Source organism: Molothrus ater, chromosome 2 (assembly GCF_012460135.2).
Source record: "Molothrus ater isolate BHLD 08-10-18 breed brown headed cowbird chromosome 2, BPBGC_Mater_1.1, whole genome shotgun sequence".
NCBI lineage: Eukaryota > Metazoa > Chordata > Aves > Passeriformes > Icteridae > Molothrus > Molothrus ater.
Genome location: NC_050479.2, coordinates 12,484,319 through 12,505,127, shown reverse-complemented (window position 1 = coordinate 12,505,127; position 20,809 = coordinate 12,484,319). Strand labels below are relative to the sequence as shown.

The 20,809-nt window shown below is 41.6% G+C and overlaps 1 protein-coding gene across 1 annotated transcript in view; it reads left to right on the top strand.

Annotated features, from left to right (window-relative positions):
- Window positions 1-922: 922 nt before the first annotated feature.
- IL1RAPL1 (interleukin 1 receptor accessory protein like 1) overlaps window positions 923-20,809 on the top strand; it is a 682,112-nt gene continuing 662,225 nt past the window's right edge. Inside the window, 1 exon segment of the mRNA XM_036393685.2 lies at window positions 923-1,342. The gene's annotated coding sequence lies outside the window, so the exon portion shown is untranslated.

Genomic DNA, 20,809 nt, shown 5'->3' with positions numbered 1-20,809 from the left:
AGTTCAGAGAGTTCGCACAAAGAAGATCCCATGGCAACAGCGAGGCCCACAGTTTGCCTTATAAAAATCCAAGAATAGATAATGTATCATCTCTCCTAAAACACTTCGCTTGGGAAACCGGAGGGGAAGAGGGGGGAGAAAAATAAAATGAAGCGCAGGAGGTGAAGCGAAGCCGGCTGACCCCCGCGCGTGTTGCGCGTCCGGCGCTCCCCTCCCGGCCGTGCCCCCGCCGCTGCCCCGGCGGAGCGGAGCCGAGCGGAGCGAGCGGAGCGGCCCCGGCGCTGCGGGCCGAGGCGGCGCGGGGAGGCGGGCGGCGCCGGGGCGGAGGGAGACAAGAGAAGGAGGGAGGCCCCGCTCGCCAGGAGTTTCTCCAGGATCTCTTCGGAAGGGCCCTCCCCGGCGGCTCCCCCCGCAGCGCGGCGAGTGCGGCGCTGTCCATCGGGTGGCAGTGCCGGCCCCTTCCTGCCGGCCCGGCGGAGGGCGCGTTCCGCCGAGCGAGCGAGCGAGCGAGCGAGCCCGTCTCGTAGGAACACAGGGATCGTTTATGCACTGCAGTTTCTCTCGCCTCTCTCCCTCCCTCTCTTCCTCTGCTCCCGAGGATATTTTGGGTGGATTGTGGTTATCAATCAAGACCTCCTCTTCTTCTTTGCTGATCACTTGTCATTTTCACCGGGGATTAGTATCGTTCGGGGCAAGCGGACAACTGATTTTTTTTTTCCTTTCTTCTTTGCCATTTGGAGAATTTCCCCCAAAACCTCCCCCCCTCCTTTTTTATTTTTTTTCATTCCTTTTTTTTTTTTTTTTTTTTTTGGCGCTGCGGTGCGGGTGCTAGGACCCGTCAGGCACCCTCCCCCGGCCGCCCCCCCCCCCCCCCCCCCCTCCGGAGCGTTTTCCCCACATTCGCCCAGCACCAGGAAAGGAACCCAGGAACCCCCTCCGGATCGTCGATCGCCGGATACTTGTGCGGGCAGCCGGGATCCGGCGCGCTGGGCGCGGAGCTGCCCGCGGGCGGCGCGGGGGCCCCAGGCCGGCCGCCCCCTTCCCCCCGCCCCCCCTCGCCGCACCTGGATGGTACCTCCCGCCGGCGACGCGGGCACTTTCTGAACTAGGAAGGAAGGGGCGACTCGGGGGGGGTGGGGGGCGCCGAAGTCTGTATGGAATTACCTGCGCCCCCGGCGGAGCTGGCAGCGGTGGATGGATGGGCGCCGCGTCCGCGGCACTCGCGGCCAGCTGAGCCCCAGGAGTAAACACGGGGCTCCTCCGGCCGAGTGCGCAGTGTGGTGACCGGCACTCGCCTCGCTGACTGATCGCACCGGAGGAATATTTCGGGAGACTCCTGTGGGTAAGGTCATTTTATCCAGGCAAAAGCCCGGCATTGCTAAACTTGGTGGCGGGTGACTGAAATGGGCACTTTCGGGATTGCTGCATTACCCTGATGCGAGGGGCTCCAGCCGCTATTGGCAGTTGAGTGGAATAACTGCAGTGGGTCTTCTGGTGAGTGCTTTTTGCGATAAATTAAAAAAAAAAAAATCTCCTCCCTTTGTATTTATGCATCCTCTGGATTTAGGAGAGTACTGTAAGAGCAAGGAATCTTTAGTTTTCCCTCTTTTTATTTTTTATTTCCCTGGTTGTAATATATTTGACTGGAAAGGTTATGTGACAGCTAAGAAGCTCTCTGTGATGGAATCTAATTAATATGAGATCGGATCCCATCCTCTGGTTAAATAGATGTTTCCAACTCTGTGCAGCGTTCTGCTGCATTTCATAGCTGCAATGGAGGTAGAGAAAATCTGCTTTTCAAGTTGTTAAACTTTAAGGTGGTGATTCTTATTGATCGTGGTACAGTGCATTGGTGCTAAAGGGGTTAAATGCCATTGGTAATTTGGGATTACAACTGTTCCTGTAAATCCTGCAAGGAAATTATAAACTGAGAGGTGCTAAGGACAGAATCCCCTCAGTTTCATAGTAGAGAAAGACCATAAATGTCACTAGCCTGAAAAAATCTCATCCAGCTGCTCTTACAAAATATCTTTTTTACCCAATAACTTACCTACTGAAATCTCAGACCACGTGTATGGGAGTTGGAAGATGTGCAAACAGAGATGCTATCTTCGGTATTTCATACATACATGCATCTGGCTGAGGGACTGTGTGAGAATTCATTCCTGTTACTTGTGGTGTGAAACGAGACGAGAGAAAAAGGAAAGATCATCTTCTTAAGAACAGAAGCGAGTGAGGGAAGCACTTCAGCCTTTAAAGATTTAAAGGGATCCGAGCAATGCACATTGGTAATCTCTCTCTGCAAAATCAGTTCTGATAAGAGGGAATGGGGGAAGGTTGAGGGAATCGATAGTGATGACGTTGTGCAGTGCAATGCACTGCAATGCTAAAGTTACATAGTGTGTGCGAAAATATGTACCCTTATGTACTGCTGGTGAGTTCATGCATAATGGATGGAAGAAGATATGCAGATCTGTCTGTAGGAAGATGGATGTATTTGTGCAAAGACGGTGATTATGTAACTTGATTACATCAGTGGCATCAGTCGCCGATAGTGGAATAATATTCTCCTATAGCGTATCGATCACTTGGCTTAACTTTGTAGCGCTCCCGGCAGCGAGGGATGGAGACCTGGGCAGAGGAGGGGAGATCCTTGCTCAGCTCCTGACAAGGGGTTTGCCTCTTGCAGGCTGCCTTTTGCATCAGCGTGCTGCTGGCGGAGTTTCCCCGGGACAGGGAGTTCACGGAGGACGAGGAGGAGGAGGAGGCTGCCGAGGGCTGGTTCAGCCACACCCGGGAGAGGCTCCCGAGGAGCCCCGGCCAGGCTGCACAATGGTCCCATTGAGCGGCCCCGGCTCCTTCGCAAGGTCACACCGCAACCTGGGACTTGGGTGCATGGCAACAGCTGAGCGGAGGAGGAACAAAACCGAAATTAAAATTGATCCTCCTCCTCCTCCTCCTCCTCTCCCCCGGCCGTCGGCTGGCTCCGAGCACGGCGTTCTGCTGGCCCTCTCTGCTCCAGGCAGAGCCGGTGCCGCTCGGCCGGGCGTGTGCGGCGCCCAGCACCGACAGCGCTGTGTGCTGAGTCTCTCTCGGTGCGAGCAGCGACTGCTCGCAGCTTTGGCAGGGTGCTGCTCCACTGTGTTACAATACAGCGTGACTGACGTGGGGGAAAAGTATTGTCAGATACAGCAGCTTCATACACCTGTTACATTTACAGGAACCCAAAAGGTGGTCCCTTAACGCATTTCAGGCGGCTTAGAAGTGAGTGGGTGAAGAGCAAAGGTGTAACAGGAGTCCCATTGGTTTAACTCAGACTTTTTTAGCAAATTGTCCTCAAAGATAGCAGTATCAGGATATGCCTTAATGCCCCTTTTAGAATCCTGAATCACTTTTCCTATCTGTTCAGGGGGAGGAGGGGGAAGAGCACTCCTTGAAGATAGATAAGCTCACAAAGGCACTGCTGAGGGCCCATACCTCTAACACATGCATTTTCTGAAAAATGTAAGCCTGATGAAATCTTAACTCAGCTGAAATGAGTGATCTTATCATCACTGACCTGTGTCCTTCCCCACTTCACTCTGAATCCATTCCAGCAAAATGTCACTAAAATACTTTTCAGTTAAGAAGAGGTGAGGGCAGAGTGGGTTTTACATCTTTTGATAAGCATGATCTTCACATACTAGATTTAATGCACTACCAAACTCACAGTAATTTTACCCTACAGCAGCCTGAAAAATCATTTTTTCCTGCTTGCCTGAAAACATCAGTATTTTAAAATACATTCACTATTAGTTCATGACTGTATTCATATTTCTGGAGGATAGGTCTGGGCAAGCACTAAAATATCCTGCTAATGCAGTTTAGAGTTTGACATTCATAGAGTATACTGAGTAAATTGAGAAAAAAAGGATATGAAGTTAACTCTGTTTCCATCCTTCAGGGGTCAGAATAACACTATGGCAACTCCTATGCATTGCTACAGCTCTTATAATTTTCAGAAATGTCCATTGCATAGTCTCCCCCACACAGAATTACAGGCATGCTCTTTCCACTGATTGCTTACAAGACCCCTTGTGACACCCAGGCCACATACCTGTACCACCCATCTCAAAGGAGAGCACAATTGTCTCCAGAAGGTGTTATAAAACTGGTGCTGTAGAGGAGTAGGCACTGACAGTGTGGGAATTTATCACATGGTACATGTAAAGTGGCATGCAGCATGCAAGGATTTGCAAATTCAGGACAATAGAGAATGGCAAGCAACCAAGTTTTATTTATAGATTAATTTTATTGTTGTAGTTAGCCATGCCCACTTGGTAAAAATAGAGGGTTTCAGCTCCAATGCAATATCTCTTCAGTTTGCACCAAATGTAGCTTTTTTGAGAGGAAACTTTCCTTGCTGAAGTAAAGCTGTAAATCACTCGGACAAATGAAGAGAAAATGTGAAGAGAAATATTTACATAAAACATTCCCAGGCTCCAAATCTCAGACCACTGAAAGCAGTGAGATTTTGGCCACCCACTCCTCACTATTGCTGGAGAGCTGGCTTTTAAAGAAAACAGCAGTGCATGAAGAATAATCTCAATGCCTTCCTCTGACAGAGCAGGCTTCTGGCTGTCATTGTCATAGAAAACAGTAGACTTGTTTTACTGCTGATAGGAAAATTTGAAACAGGGCAGATCTTAATGAAACTTTTTTACTGTTCAGTGATATTCTTGTAATGCATTCAGAGTACTTTCTGTGGCCATTATGTTGAACCCATGTGTTAGGAAAAAAAACAAAAAAATGGATAATCATCTGAGGCTTTCCTTCAGTGTATTTGCACTTACAGAGAAGTGTTTGAATATACTTCTGTGTTTCATAACAGCTGTGATATTTAGCGGCTGGGAATCTTTTTATTTTTATAGTTCACACTGCATGATAATATATGGCAATTGAAACATGAAGCTCTGATTAATATGATTAAAAAGTAGCAACTTATCTAGTGGTGCTGAAGTTGTAAAGTTTAATTATAGAAGCACCATTTACACAGCTATAGGTAAGGTTGTGTCAGCATTTCTATTATAACCCTCTATCCTGTTTCCATCCGTTGTGTCAGGGGGTCCATGAATTATGAAGAATTCAAAGTCTCTCATCATAGAGATTATGATGCTGTTTAGGTCACTGCTGTGGCCTGTCAGGTCAGTAATCCATGTGTTTCTTTAAGTCTTTATATGAATATCTACAGCAGCACCAAAGCAGCCATTATGCTCTATCAATTCAAGTATATTCTTCTATTTTAAATGTAATTAAATATGCAATGATGGACCACAGTGACTTAGTGACTCAGGAGGGATCATTTAACATATCATTTTTTTATGCACTTTCATGTAGTTTTCATACTCCTAAAACAAAAACAGATTAAATACAGCAATTAATTCTTTTTGTGACAGCTTAAAATTAATTTGCATTTAGGTGAAAACTCTTTTGGGGGACGGGGAGGAGGGAGAGAATGATGAAGATGAGAATTTGTGGGTTTTGAATGTTAATATTCAAGCTTTACATATTCCCCTGAGGTAGTCACATATGGAACTCCATCCTGCAGAAGGGGAAGGTACTGTGTCATTTGTCCCAGCTCTGTAAGACCTGGGCAAGGAAATCAGGTAGCGCTGACTCTCTGTTTTTAACATTGAGCACTCCGTTTTTCTAGGTCTCACTGTACCTGTGTATTATAGGCACTCCTAGGTCAGTTCATGGTATTACACAGCACACTATTTATGCCTCAATAACTGGGTCTGAACAAACGAACCAAGGGCATCACTCAGTCTTACTCCTGTATGTGCTTTAATGTTTCATGTTTGTAGGAACAGCACACAGACATAAGGATAATCCTTAAACAGTTGTAGCATCAACTGCAGCATTTACTCACAAAGATTTTTCAATTGGGAATGAAGGAAAAGAAGGGAGAACATGAAAACATTTAGATTTTTTTCACTGCAGTAGATACTGTTTCCATTTTATTTTTTACTTCTGGGAATAATTTAGGAAATTCTCAGTGTAGCTTCCAAAAAGAACTACAGAAAGCTAATTCATGTGTTGAGAAGACCAATACCATCTATACAAATCTATACAATCAGCAGGCAGACAAGGGGTAGTGGTGTCAGAAAGTTTTCTGTTCTCTGGTCCTTTACAGCTGACCATGGTGAATAGAGCATTGTGAATGAGGAAGAAGATGGAGACTGCAGAATGGGTTAATAAAAGGGGAAGCAAAAAAGCTTGTAAATGTACAGTGGTGAAGTATCTTCTCTATCTTGAGATGTAATATATTTCTGTATTCCTCTTGTCTGTTCTTTACTAGGGATACCCAGCTGCTTAAAGTTATTGCAGTTCCCAACGCCCACTGCTCCTTTTTTTTTTTTTTTTTTTGAAAATCCTTAAAATCTTCAGTGCAAGGGCCATCAACTTTCTGTTTTCACGTTTTCATTCCTGTTTCCAGTCACCCAATGAGACGGTGATCTCTCAGTTGAGGTAACTTGAGGTCTTTCTCCACAAAATAATAAATTAATGTCAGGAACATGAGAGGAAGAATGTTTTCTGTTAGATGAAAAGACTGAAAAGGCCTATAATTTTAGAAAAGGCTGATAATTTGCAGAAATCATACTTTTTTCTGACAAAGTACATACTTTGAATTTCCAACTAGGATTTCACAGTACGCGTACAAGACTGACACCCAGGTAGTGCAGCTGTTCTGCTTGGAGTGTCAGTAGCAATTTCTTTTCAATCCCAACCAAAAGTTTAGACCGTTTCAGGGAAAATGAAGTCATAATGATGTGCATCCATTGTCATGTGCAGGGAAAGGCTTCTGCTGCTGGTTAGGAGTGGGCTTAACCACTCTGAGTTCCCAGTGGGCTTAACCAGCTCTGACCTGTCTGAGTTCCCAGACCATTTGCATCTGACTGAGAATTGCTGTGCCTGAATGGTGTAAGGAACCTGCAAGTACATCTGTGCCCTGCCTACATCCATTTGACAGTGCACCTTTACTGGATTTGACTCTGAGCTCAGATCATATGCCTCAGGGATAATTCCTACACCAAGATCTGTTGGTATGATGGAAACCTTGGGATAGAGCCACAATGTCTGCACAGGAATGTGTTTGGCCAGGATGCTTTTGTGTGGCACTGATCCCTGGCAGCAATTTTAGCCCTGTGTCTGTCAGGCTGCTGCTCAGTGCACAGAATTTCAGGATGGCAGCAGAGCACAGCTGTTACCATACAGCACCTTGGCATTCTGCATCTTCAATTTTCCTTTAATGCTTTCTGTCTCTTCCCACATTAAACTTTTTTCTCCCACCCCTCTCCCCTCCCCCCCAAACTTTTTTGCTTATTTTAGAGTAATGTAACTGGAAATGCATGGCATTTCCTTTCCAGCAAGTTGTGACTGTGATGGAGATACGTATGCTTGTGTACCTATCTGTCACTAAGATTTGTGTTCAGTATACACAGAGTTTTTTTAATTCAACAGCTCTTACAGAACAGACAGGGCCTGTGAACTTTCTCTTAGACACTTCTTTGGGGGATCCCATAGCTAAAAGTGGTGTGCTTACACCAATGTTAAATCAGGTTGGCTGATTGGCACTATCTCTCTGCACATACATATATATTTAGTTATCATAGAATCAATAGAATATGCTGAGTTGAAAGAGACCCATCAGGATCATTGAGTCCAACTCATTGGCCCTGCACAGGACACCCCAAGAGTCACACCATGTGTCTGAGAACATTGTCTTTTTGGTCTCAGTCAGGCTTGGTGCTGTGACCACTTCCCTGAGGAGCCTGTTCCAGTGCCTGACCACCCTCTGGGTGAAAAATGTTTTCCTGATATCCAACCTAAACTTCCCTTTACATAGCTTTAGGCCATTTTCTTGAGTCCTGTCACTGGTCATGAGAGTAAAGAGATCATCACTGTCACCTCCACTTCCCCTCAGGAGGAAGTTGTGGCTGCAGTGAGGTCTCCCCTCAGTCTCCTCCTGGCTGAACAGACCAAGTGGCCTCAGCCCCTCCTCATAAGGTTTCCCCTTCTGTAAACCTCATAAGGTTTACCCTTCACCACCCTTGTATCCCTACCTTGGAGGCTCTCTAATACCTTAATGTACACTTTCAGGGATCATTTCTGTAGCTGGTCACTAGAGGAGAGTTATGTACATGTACACATGCACAAATACAGGTACCTCTGTGTGCCTGTGCATGCACATGCCTTTACCTGTGCACTCACTCCTACACCCAAAGGAAGGCCGAGAGCAAGCCATGAGGAGGAAATACTGGAGTTATTCTTTATGCTAAATGAAGGAAAACAAGCATCATTCAAACAAGCCATGAGACAGTAGTCTATGGTTTTTAGGGTTGATTTAGTATTTATTTTTTAATGATCTGTAAATGCAGCACATTTGAAGACAACACAAATGTATTTTGGAATATCAAAGCAGTCACATACTTTGAAAGGACTATTGAAGGGCTGTTTGGTATCAAATGTAATTTTAGAAATCTACATGGTAAAACTTTGAAAGATACAATCTAAATGTTTCCTGTATATCTCTCCTAACAGAACAGGATACCATCAAAAATCTTGCCCCTTGTTGTGAAGAAGCTCAGCCCAGGGTATTTTCTCAGTTCATAGTAGAAGAAAGTATTATATGTATCATAAAAGAAATGTAAGACTTTGTGTAGTATTTCCTGTATAATGCTTAGGAACTCTTCACTGTCATTCTCAGTATGAATAATCCATCTGCCTTTGGTAACTTCTTATCCAGAAACCTATTAAGTAGGAAGAAAAGACCAGAGGAAAAAAATAAAGAAGTCTTCCATATGAAAATATTCCCATGTGAAGAAAGAGGTGAAGGTTTTATTTATTAAAAAAAAAAGAAGATACAGTATGGAAGAACAAATGATGCAGGGAATATTGAAGGCTATGGAAAGATACATTGGTTTAATCTTACATATTGTTTTCCTGAAGACCAGTAAAATTTAATTGTGGAAAATGTAAAATGAGTTAAGGAAAACACTCCTTTACACAGTTCATTCAAATCCTTTGTCTCATATGGACAAGGATACACTGAAGAGAAAGCTCTAGTAGAACAGAGCAGCTAGATAAAGACAAAATTTTGAAGTGTTGCATTGTAATAGATACCTAGGTAAGAAGATTATCAGGCTGTGTAACAGAGGGCTCTCACCTTGTGTACCCCAGTTGTGGTGTAGTCAGTGGATGTATTTGTCTGTAATTTCTGAAGTGTTAAAGGGGGCTCCTTCCAAAGGATTTCTTATTGGCTTCCCTTGGAGGTCTCCTGTCTGAGATGGACTGTGTATTCTGGAGACCACAGTTCTTCACTCTGTTCATTTTACAAACCCAGCAATTGTAGTACTGCTTAATAAAGATTTATTAATGTTGACTGAACAGCCTAATTTTGCTGTTTAAGTCCTCATTACTAAAGTCCTGGTCCAAAACACAGTGTTGGAAATGGAACGAGGTCTACTGCACTCTGTAGGTATTGGATCAATCTCCAGCTTTGTCATCTAATTTCCTAATTTTTGTTATTTTCTGTGAAAAAAACCTCTCATACTGCTTATGTTTAATAGGTTAACATTGATTACAAAAAGAAAATCTTGTAAACTTTAACAGAATCCAATAAAGCTTATATTAAAGCTATACTATTGACAGTATAAACAGTCTTAGTAATTTCCATCATTAAGGGATATGCAACCCCCATATTTTGGTCAGTCACTGAAAGGAATGTCTCATTTCTTAAAAGGTTGTTACACCATCCCTGGTCTCTGCTACTTTCAGTTGCTGTGATGGAAAACTCAGATCTTTAAAATCAATCCCTAAAAATATATGCAGTGTTAGTGTACATCCAGAGCTAGTTCTTTCTAAAAATTTGTCAGGTTAATCAAAATACAGATAGGTTTCAGTCTTTAGTTAGTTTAACTTATCCTCCTTTGTATTGCTTCTTCACTACTTTATATGTATAATGAGGTATAATAAATTTCTTATATATAATGTAAATTCTGTCAAAGGACAGTCATGTGGCTCAATGGACAGACACTCTACTTCTACTTCTGGCTGCTCAATTACAAGGGATCTTCCTTAATTACTGTTTTCTCTGGATTTTGTCCATTTGTAGTATCACTTAATGATTAAGACTTCCATATTAGCTAATGCAATGTATGTCTTTTATTTCTTTGGTGTCTGAAATCAGGCCCTTTCAATAGTTCCAAATATTGCTTCTCTGTAAAATTCTGCTAAATTTGTTCAATTTCTTGTCTCTAAAGACTGAAAGACATAAACACATTCTGTCTTCATGTCTTTTTAAGTGCTTAATCTATTTATAATTTAAACTCTTTGCTTAATATTTCTATTTTATTATCTGTGAAGCAGGGCTAGAGAAAAAGTTAATGTCAATTTCTTCTTCCTGCCTCAGTGGAAATTAAATTTTTTGCCAACCCTTGGAAATCATAGAAAGTATTTCCATTCTTCCAGCCTCCAGAAAATAAGTAATTTCCATGTTGGTTGGAGGGTGGATTTTTAAATATTTTTTATTTATTTAGCACTTAGATTTTGGGAGGATTGAATCAAAAGATGCCATTTTAGACATAAAATTTTAATGAAAACATTTTTTGCTCAGTAGAAAATTAATCAGGGAAGATATTTTCAGAGTACTTAATGCAAGTTCTTAGCAGAACAGGACTCTCAGCTAAGGTCTTTACATGCTAAATAATACAAATATGAAAATAGTATTGTGAGTCATACTACTGGGGGTGGCTGGGTCAGCTGCCTGTTTCCTAAATATTAATCAATCTTTTTTAATTTGATATTACTTCACTATTCATCTTCTAATTTTTCCCTGTTGCCTGAATTAATTATATTTAAAATATGGATGGTCACGAATCAAATGTAACTTGTGGTTTTCCTTTCTGCCAAGGTTCAGGTGTAACCTACCTGGTTAACAGAACAAAAATGTTAATAGTGATGGTTTCTGCTTTTGATGCTGAACTTCGACTCTGTGTTGGCTCTTGCACATCAAGTCTTAATCCAGTGCCCGGGGTGTTGTGGGAAGGGCCGCTGTTGGTCTCAGCGTGGAGTGAATTAGATTTGGGAATTTTAAATCCTAGCAGCGAGGTTCTCTTGTTCCCTGCATCGCGCTCGCCTGTCGGCGCAGAGCCATCACCTGCTGCCTGCCCGCAGGTACCGCCTGCCTTCCGCAGAGCAGCCTTGCCAGCGGGAACGCCGGAGCAGGGCAGCTCCTGTTCCTCTGGGAGATAATCCCAGCCGTGAAGGCATCTCGGGTTTCGTACATGAAACCTTTGCTGTTTTTTTCAGGTCTTGTTACTGGAATTGACGAGCCGTGCTCAGTGCCATCCTTTGGGCTAATTCCAGCTGACGGCTCTGGACCAGGGCTGGACCGCAGAGCTCCGCGGTGACGCCGGCGGCATTTCCCCATCACAGCAGGAATGCCCCAGCCAGCGGGCTCCGTGCCCGCCACAACCTGTCGCCTGGAGACTTGTGGTTTCCATAGCCTTGTTTAATAGAAGACATTTTTGTCTGCTCTGAAGATACTCGTGCTCGCTGATTTGGAATAATATTAAGTGAAGCAAGGGTAAACCGATTTCACACAGAATCTCCTGTCAGAGCTCTGTTTCGTCAAGAGTAATGTTAGAGTAACTCCAGTGAAGCTGTTTCATTCGGCTTGCCAGATTGAGTCCAATGTGAACCTTCAACATAGATATTATTGCATTAATTTTAATGAATAAAGATCACAGACTTATTTAATTAACATAGCAAAAACCATTGTCAACAAGCAAAGAAGTTATACTGCACAGCCACTCTAATGCAGTCACAGGAGTATACTTTATGGCTATGAGAATATAATTTTCTTGTTAAAAACCTTTGATGTTTCTTTAAATATATAAAAATACAGGAAATGTGTAAATAGGGCTCGCCAGCCATCTCAAATGCCTCGTGTTAAAATTAATCTTTTAGCTTTAATTTGTGTCCATTTAGATGGGTTTCAGATAATAATGGTGTATATATACAAGCATATATATAGATATAAGTAGAGGTATGCATGTACATACATAACTTTTGTTATAAAATCATAGATGTTAATGTTGAAAACACAACCATTATGCCAATTTTCTTATGTTGTTTTTGCCGTTAATTTTATCATTTTATTTGCACGGTTAAGGACTGTTTAACCACTAGAGTTTTACTTTTCTTGTGCTTTCCTGCCTGGTCCAACTACATAGAAAGTGCTCCTTTAATTTGTTCTTAGGGAATGTGAGAGCACTCTGTTGGAGGTTTGCCTCCTCCACCAAGACTCACTGGGCAGTCCCACCTGCATGTGTGGTTTAGACCTACACATGTTCTTCTATCCAAGCTCCCTCAAGCATTGCCACAGGAGCTGGTTCAATGTTTCTGGAAGTCAAGGAGTCAAGGAGCCACCAGTCACCTGAATGGCCATATCTTGTCATGTGCAAGACAGGCTGCTGTCTCTGTGCTAGCCCTGAATTCATAACTCAGAGGGAGTCTGTGTTTCATAACAGGGGAAGCTGTGGGCAGTGCATCTAATAGTTTGGCAGGAGCTGCTTGCTGTGTAGATGGCTTTAGATTACTGTTGGTGTCAAGATTTCAACATATATTTGGTTTGTTTAATCCCACACTGAGACAGAGTATGAAAACAATTGCTTGAAAGCAGTATATATGTGTATAAATATAAGCCGGACTCTAGTTTATCTAATAATGACACCTGAATGCAGGAATGCAAATGTCTAATGTAGCCCAAAGTGTATCAGGCTGTATCAGTGCCACCTGAAATATGTAAATAAGAGACTTTATTGCTTATTTGGCAGGGACTGTAGTTCTACAGTCCTCACTTTTACTGTCATTTTTATTCACCTCTCAGAATGCTCTCAAATAAGCTTTCAACCTTATACTTTGTTTTGATGAATGAATTTTCAACTAGAGACAGTTTACTATAGAATTATCTTGTATTTTTTCTACCAAGATTGGCACAATATTCTTAGCTTAAAAAAGAATGGTTTTTTCTTTATTATTCTCTTACTGGAAATTTATACTATAAAGGTTATCGTAGGATAGAGGAAAAATACAATAAAAATATAATACAGTAATACTGTGTTCGTATAATAGCAATTTTTTGCACTCATAAACTTTATAGTTTGTTTAGAGGATTATCTATTAAGGCTCTAATTAAAAAGAAAAAAATAACTCATATAACTTGCCCCAGAAAAAAGAGAAAGGACACACCAGAAAGAAAAATAAATTTTTGTAATTAAATTTAGATAACCATTTATTTAAGTCCATAATTTGTTTTAAAGTACAAATTGTCTTTCTGCTTATCTTAGAGGAAAGACAGACCCTCTTACTATTTAAAGCTTATTTTAAAAATAGCTTCATTATGAAGGGGCACAATTTTTGCTCAGTCCTTATCAAAGAATAAAATTAAACAAAATATGCTGTCAATCAACACTCACTTTCCTGTAGATGGTCAGAAATAAAGCAGAGAACCATCACTGATCTCAGTATCAAAACAGTATATTTTGATATACTATTCTCCTAGGGGTTTCCATAAAATGTAGTTTATGGAACTCAGAAGTTTTATAACAAGAGTTATGGGAGTTTTACATATGGAATAACTGATTTTAGCAGGAGGTTGTGTTTTGTTGATGTGAGGAATTCTAGCTCACTTTTTCTGTTTCATGGTGTGTGTGGTGCATAGCTGTCATGGTGAATACACACATGAAACAGGAACTAATTTCTCGGTTCCCATGAGTAAATGTCTCTGCACACCTCTTTTATTAGTGAAAACTAAATTTTATTTGAAAATAAAGGCATAGAGGAGAAAATATCCTTAAATGGTCCTTTATTTTATATGCTGTGATACACAAATAAATCCATGAATTACCTTCAGCAATGTGAAATTTATTTATCAGATGAGACAGTCTAGCTGTCACCAGTCACTGACAGTGATTGTGACACCCTGCTGCACACATTGCTTACACTGTATAAAAATTCTCTATTTATGTAGCACGTTGTTCCTGAGATTTCATACCACAGGTGAACAATTAGCTGTATACCTGCCAGTTAAGATAACTGAGCTCTGCAATTAGATTGTGTGACAGCTTTTGATGAAATTCAGCCTCCTTCCAGAGGCAGATTGTGAGCTGGGAGGGAGCATGTGGGGTGCCCTAGGTGGGTGGGCACAGGGTGTGCAGGCAGTGCAGCAGGAAGGGTGCTTGGAAGGGCTCAGGAGTGGTCAGCAGAGCACTGCCTTCCCATCTTGTGCAGCCCTGTAGTTACCACATGTCCTGTGCAGCAGCTGACAGGCATGGGCAAGGCTGCTCCTAGGATGGGTATTAAAGGAAAGCTATGAATAGTGAAGACAGAAAAATGCTTGGTGTTGGTCAGTGTCCTTTGGCATGATTTTGGTTTGATCGCATCTTTTCTGTTGCATACATCATCCTTAGGGATGATGTATGCAACAGAAAAGATGAGGCCTAAGATTCGGCCTCCTTGGCCAATGTTATGCCTTAGTTTAACATCAGCTCCCAAGTGAAGGAGAGCTTGGGAGGCTGTCCCCCCTGCTGTACTCTGGGGTCAGCTGGCTAGGTGGCAGGAAGGGGGACCAACTTGTGCTGGTTTTGGCTGCAATACAGATCATTTTCTTCAAGAGGTGGAGAGCAGTTATAGCCACGGTGCCTGATGCCCATACCCTCTCAAACAGGTTGCCTGGGACTACGGTATTTGTCATTTGGCTTTGGGTTCCTTCTCAGCCACCTGTGGTGGACTTGTTGTCTTAGTTATTACTCTTAGAGTTGTTTTTTTTAATGTAGGTTTATGGAGTTATTTTTAGTTTTGCTTGTGTGAAGTACAGCCTCCCCTGCCTTGTAGCTTTTTCAGACACAAAACTGGTAGATGTGTGTCCTAGGCTACGTGCAGGGATAAGCTTAGGGATAGGATGGAATCAGAGGACTGAATGTTCAGTACAGACCAAACCTACTTGTTACCTTGGTGTTAGAGGCAATCTGTGGAGTGAACTGCCTTCCCTCACCTGTTGACTCCAGTGAACTCACACCCTGCAGTGTAGATGATCCCTGTGAGGAGTTTACTCAAGGGCTGAGCTGCTTGGCAGTGCAGACGTGTTGCCTGACGTGGATTCCCAGGAGCAGAATGGGGTGATAGCATTTCTCACCTCCCTGGCACACTGAGGGAACAGACACATTAGAGACTGTGAGATGTGAAGATATGGTAAGATGCGGTGTTTTGTGGTGTGATGAGGGTGCAAATGACAGACTCCTGTCTGAGAAGATGGATGAGTTCCCTTCAGTAAAGCATTAATATGTGCTGTATCCTCTGAAATGCGAGCTGGTTGTCACAGGCTCTGCAGTTGTTCCTGGGGATTTTGTTATGCAGATGGTACTTTCTGATTATCACATTTTAAGACTCACACACACATGAAAGGGAATAGTGAAATGGAGAGGGGTAATCTTACTGAATAAGAAAAGCATTTTTATAAACAGATTTTTTTTCCCCTGAGATAAATCAGCTCACTCTCAGCCTTACATCTAGAAGCTCAGTCTGGCTATATCTGAGTTTATGAGATAGCTATGCATCTTTTTTTTACTGCCCTTTGAAAAGCCCAGAACATGACTGTCATCACTGACATGCTGTGGAGACAGGTCTATGCAGAGCTGAGTACCATTCCCCCTGCCTATTTCTCTCCATCAGGCTGGTCAGGTGTGTGCCTGCTGCTCTCTGAATCAGGACTGGGAAGGCAAATGGGTCTCCAATGCAGGTGCCATTCAGGGCATCACTCTGTAACACAGATACTCTTGAGAAGTAAGCTACAAAGCTTCTTGGTCTTGTACACTCCTTTCCACAAACTGCCCTGCCAAAAAAGGGCTGGTGAAACAAAGGTTTGGTGAAATAATCCCATTTGACACAGCTATTCTTTCCATTTGTAGGAAAACTGCACTGCATTCAGCACTCAGCAGATCATGTTTGTTCAGCAGATTTCAATTAAAGGTGTTAGTGCTTTTAGAGGCCAAGCTGGACTTCTTCCAGAGCAGATTTTTTATTTTCCACTCCATACACAGCTCCATAAAATGTCTTTGTACAGACAAAATGTGCATCTGCCTATACCCTTAGAAAGCTTTTGTGATTAAATTGTGGAAGAAATTCTTTTACCTTGCCCTGTCTGAATTGGAAATAGTGTCTGCATGTGGGAGGAAGCAGACATTGTAGTTCGGGTTTGGATGGGAATAGGGATCTTAATGTTGGTGAAGGAATTACTGTGACTTCTTTCTATTAAAGGATTGCCCATAATCACCCAGTTTCCATTTCTCTCTGTGTTGTGCATGCTCAGAACCCATGCCATAGGGCATACAAGGGGAGAGAAATTGGATTGGGGCAGCTGGGGAGCACAAGGTAATAACAAAACCATATTGGCAGCACTCTTGACAGTGGCCATCAGCTACCACTTCCTTCTCAATTTTTCGTAGGCATCACAGCGGAGAAGGGATTTGAAGGAACAGAGAATGGAGTTCATTGTCTTTTTAGTCTGCTCAAATGATTGAGGAAGGCTATAAAAAGCCACCTCAGGCCTAATTTCGTAGTAGCCAATTCTCACAAATTGTCTGTCTGTAGGAAGAGCACAAAGCTTCAGCAATGCCAGGCCACCTGCAGATTTCACTTAAGAAGAACACAGCCCAATTTTCATTGGACTATCAAAACAATTAACTTGCTCAAAATCATGATGGTTCTGTGAGTTGATTTTAGCTACAGAAGAATAAATTTCTGCAAAAATCTCTATGAGCCTTTCAGAATTCTGTTTCATAAATTACGCCCCCATCGGTGAAATCTCAGTTTAGAAAATAGAAAACTAATCTACCACTAATGAGGAGTTAAACATAATTTTATACTGCACAGTATTGAGCGTATTTAAAATACTTGGGCTCTTAGTTTGAATTTGGACTTCTGACCTCATATTAATAAGCAAGATTTAATTTGAAGGGTTTTTAATTTTTAATGTAGTTTGTGTCATTTTACTTCCTTAATAATCAGAAGGTCACATGGTACCAAATGAAACACCTTATGACAATCTAAATTGAGTATATCATCATCATTATTACCTTTATCAGTCAGAAATTATTAATTGAATCATGTGTATTGCTCACAGATCATGATTTCTGCTTCTGAAAAATGCATTGACCTATAAATTGTCCTCCAGTAGCCATCCCCAGACTCGACAGGAGTTGCCAGAAGAAATTTGTAGAAAGATGTCTTCTGAATGATGGGTGTTTGCACAGTAAAGCTGAGTAAGAAGGCAGCTATTCAGAGCCTCTTTTTAAAGGTTTCCTGTTAGATCCTTTTTTAAAAAATAAGTTTTCTATTTCTAGCATGAATTAACATAAATCACATATGAGATATATTTAATTTCTTTATTTCTGTCTAGTTATTTCCATGTAAGACAGGACACAGTTGGAACATAATACTAACCACCATATGAATTTATAGCTACATGTTCCCGGTGCCACATTAAGTTTTACCCAAATACAGTAAAATTGTTCAGCAGATAATTGCTGCAACAGCTTATCTTTGTATTTATTTTTAAAGGTTTATTTTACAGTGATCCATAAACTTTAATTTCCAGCTCTTTATCATTTGTTTCTCAGGATATCCTCCAGTTTTTAATATATACACCCATTCTTAGGAATAGAGGACAGGGCCTTATTGTTATGCAGTGCCTAGTCTCCCTTAAAACAGTTTCCTTTTAGGCTTGTCCTTCTAATCTGTTTTCTGCTTTCAAGGCCAAAATAGTTGCTGGACAGCTCAGATTCAATACCCTTTAATTGACATGACTTTTCCTCTGCCTCATGTCTGTTCTCTGATGGTATACAGAAAGAAATCATAACTTCTCTGATATTTATCACACTAAGAAAACTAAAATATTCTACTCCAGTTAGACTTCTGTTCCCCTAATGTGCTCAAACAGCTGCCTTTGCACTTGTGGTCTGAGTTCTTTTGGAAAATACTGACCAGAAGGCTCTACATTGTGCTAGAGGAGGTCTGGCTGGTGCTGGTGCCATTTGCAGTAGCTCTCCCACACACCTGTCTTCAAAGGCAGATGCTAAATTTGCAGCTTTTCAGTACTATGTCATTCTGATTTGTCACTTAGGATACTGTACTCACTGCAAGCACGTTTTCTGACAGCCGTGCTTTGCTCTCAGTCTGTGGCTGCCCCAGCTTCTGATGCTTTACCACTCTAACTAAGGTGTGTATTTAGTGCTGAGAATCTACCTAGAATCTGAACAGTAGCAAAAAGTATTGCCCTCTCTGCTCTGGTAAGTGTCCTTAAGGGTGGGCTTTCTTCTGGCAATGTGAGAAATGCAATTAATTGTTCATAAATTGGCTTAAAATTCATCCTGGTACCAGAAGGATGGAACATTTCAGTGCTATTTCATAGCATATATTGTGTAGGATATCATGGCAGCTACTAGCATATAGGTATGTAAGACTGAACAGGTCATTCTTGCTCATGGAATCTGAGTACATTCACTGGATCACCAGAAATAGTAGTATGTGTGAAGCTCAGACCTCATTGAATGTATCTTATTTTCCCATAACAAGACACTAAATTTCTCATTGGTTCCTATAGTTATCAGATACTATTTAAAAATCCCCTCCTCTCAGCTCTAAAACCATGCCAGAGAATCTGGTGTTTTAATGCAAGTCACAAATTCAGCTAAGAAAAACTGTATTTTTTTTTATTTCAGACCTACAGAAACTTCGCATGGCATATGTTTAGAGATGCAATACTCAGATACTTCATTATTAAAAAGTCAAGAAAGGGAAGAACAATCCACTTGGCATAGGAGGAGTGCTAGCCTCCAAAAAAAATGGATTCTAGGAAAGTCAAGTGATGGTAAAGTGTAATATCAGCATAATTTTAAGTAATAAACCCCCAGGATTTGGCTAAGTTTATCTGGGAGTAATGTAAATGAGCCTTTGTAGAGCAATTTGATGTTTAGAGCAATTGTAGAGCAAACCCTGTGTTCAATGTCCTAAATACTTTGTTTGTGGCTCTTCAGCCTTATGGCCTCATCATATACCAAATTTTTGTGAAAAAACACTTCAACTTACATGCAATTAAGCTTTACTGAGGACGTAAAATTACAGTATAGCCAGTGTGAAATAGGATCATCAATGATGGTGACATCTGTCAGACACAAGAATAAAACTTCATTATGAACCCCCAGCCAGGATTGTATCACCTCATTTGCATAACCAGTGTTAAAAAATCCAGTTATGTTAGGCACTTAGCATTTCAGAATGGCCTTTAAGCACAGGAGTGAGGCTGGGAGGGGGCACCAGATAATTTTAAATTGTAGGATTAAGATGCCAGAAACCATCTGGATAAGCAGCCATGCCTGCAGTGGTGAATACAGCAGATCCATGGGCCACTTCAGTCCCCCCCCAAAACATAGCTCTGCCAGGGAGAGCACTAGCAGGGGAGCAGGGGAATGGCTGCAGATCCAGCATTGGAGCTTTCTTCCTGGCTTTATTTCCTTTTGTACTGGTGCAGCCAGGGAGTCTAGCTGGCTGCAAAAATGTAATATACAGCTAGTTTAAAAAGGACTTCAGAGCACCAACCCCACACCACTTACACACCAAAAGTTCCAAGCTAATAACTCCCAACATCCTATAATTAATTAGAATAAAAAAGCCCTAGAAATTATGATGTGGCCACAGAAAGAGAGCAGGAGAAATCAAGGGCATTAAGGGTGTCCTAGTATATATATGGTGCAATGGTGAGAGTACGGACATAAAATCCTTTATTAAAGTAAATTAAGAAGTTTAAAAGAAGAAATTACTAAAGCTATAATATAGGAACAAGTCCCATGTTGCATAAAAATGGTATAATTTTTCTTCATTAATGTGTAAGATGGGAAAGGACAGATAGGAAAAAAGCAGTCCAGAAACAATATGTTATTAGCTACATCAGACAAAGGAGAGCCAAATGAGACACATCTAGGTGGGGAGCAGCTTCACAGACTCTTCTGTCTCACCACTGGGCATGTAGTGAAAATTGCTTCTCTTTCTAATCTCAGGTATGTTTAATCAGCTAGGCAAAAGTGTATTCATCCTGGCACAAGATGTAATAATTGCCCAAGGAAGCAGCAGGAGGAGGAAGGATTGCTTTAAGGCAGTTGCAGAAGTCTGGAGGAGCTAGCCAGGGGTGAGACATTATTTCCAGAAGAGCAAGGCCACTGATTGTTCAGGCTTATGTCTTCTCCCCATCACCTTAGGTAAAACTGCTTGGCACTTGCCAGTAGTAATATACCCACATCAAATGAGTCTCCCTAGACACCATCTGAAGAAAAATGACAGGAAAGAAATAGATGCTTGTTAAATTTTATTTTGGTTTGATTTTACTTTGCATTGCAGAAATTAGTATTATTCATTTAGTGAAGTTAATAAATGTGAGGTTAATGTATTCAAAACATTTACACATAATTTTGAATATTTTCAAGGTAAACAGAATACGCATTTCTGTATCACTAGAGGAAAGAAACTACACGTAGAACACAGGAAATTAGTATGTTTCCCCAAGCAGTAATTTTACAATATTTCTTTTCCAGTTTCTAAAAAGAGAGGATTTATATTGCTCCATGAAGTAAAGTTTAAACCACTCTTGTATACGAAAAAAAGTGAAATGTTATATTTTTGATGAAGTATGATGTTCTTTGTACACGAGATT